The following is a 1,517-nucleotide window of genomic DNA, read 5'->3' as shown; positions in this document are numbered from 1 at the left end:
ATGGTTCCAAAGGATTCTACGCGCTAGAGAGGAAGCCTCAGCTCCCAATGTCATTACGGGTACATTTTCTCTTCATAATGTTCATGTTATTGCCTTGGTTGACTCGGGATCAACCCATTCATATATTTGCATAAAATTGGTGTCTAGCATGAATATGTCTGTGGAACCTATAGAATTTATGATTAAAGTGTCGAACCTCTAGGCAAGTCAGTGTTAGTTGACAAAGTTTGTAAGAATTGTCCCTTGATGTTACAAGGTCAATCTTTTCCGGCTAACCTTATGCTTTTGCCATTCGATGAGTTCGATGTAATACTTGGCATGGTTTGGTTGACTGTTCATGATGTGGTTGTAAATTGTGATAGCAAGAATATTGAATTGAAATGCTCAGATGGTGAGATTCTCCAGGTCGATTCAAATGAGTTGAATGTACCGCCGGTTCTGATTACCTCGATGTTGGCTCAATGGTATATGAGAAAAGGGTATGAAGCTTACCTTGCTTTTGTTTTGAATACTAAAGAATCTGAGTTGAAGATTGAGTCGGTACCGATAGTTTATGAATATCTAGACATATTCCCAGAAGAGTTACCTGGGTTACCTCCTGTTAGAAACGTGGAGTTTAGTATTGAGCTAGTGCCAGGAGCAACACCTATATCTATTGCCCTGTATAGGATGGCCCTGACTGAGTTGAAAGAGTTAAAACCATAGTTGCAAGAATTGACTGACAAAGGTTTTGCAAGATCGAGTTTTTCACTTTAGGGTGCTCCCGTATTATTCGTGAAAAAGAAAGATGGTTCGATGAGGTTATGTATATATTACCGACAACTCAACTAGGTGACTATCAAGAACAAGTATCCTTTGCCAAGGATCGATGACTTGTTTGATCAATTGAGGGGAGCCACAGTGTTTTCGAAGATAGATCTGAGATCCGGCTACTACCAGTTGCGAGTTAAAGAGTCAGACGTGCCTATGAATGCCTTCAGGATGAGGTATGGTCACTATGAGTTCCTTGTCATGCCTTTTGGTCTAACAAATGCCCCAGCTGGGATTATAGATTTAATGAATCGTGTTTTCCTACCATACTTGGACAAGTTTGTTGTGGTATTCATCAATGATATTTTGATTTATTCCCGTAGTGAGTTCGAGCATGCTGAATATTTGAGGATTGTTTTACAAACTTTATGAGACAAGTAATTATATGCTAAGTTTAGCAAAAGCGAATTTTGGCTTCAAGAGGTCAGATTCCTGGGTCACATTGTGTTGGGTGATGGCAGCCGAGTTGATCCAAATAAGATTTCTGCTATTGTCGAGTGGAAGCCGCCAAAGAATGTAACGGAGGTTAGAAGTTTCTTGGGCTTAGCCGGTTACTATTGACGATTTGTAAAGGGATTTTTTATGATTGCAACTCTCTTGATGAGGTTGCTGCAAAAAGATGTTAAGTTTGAGTGGTCAGAAAAATGTCAGCAGAGTTTCGAGAAATTAAAGACATTGCTGACAGAAGCTCTAGTTTTAGTGCAACC

The sequence above is a fragment of the Gossypium hirsutum genome, chromosome A03, assembly GCF_007990345.1.
Source record: "Gossypium hirsutum isolate 1008001.06 chromosome A03, Gossypium_hirsutum_v2.1, whole genome shotgun sequence".
Taxonomy (NCBI): Eukaryota; Viridiplantae; Streptophyta; class Magnoliopsida; order Malvales; family Malvaceae; genus Gossypium; species Gossypium hirsutum.
The sequence above is the reverse complement of the archived record's forward strand: the minus strand, read 5'-3'. Positions refer to the sequence as shown.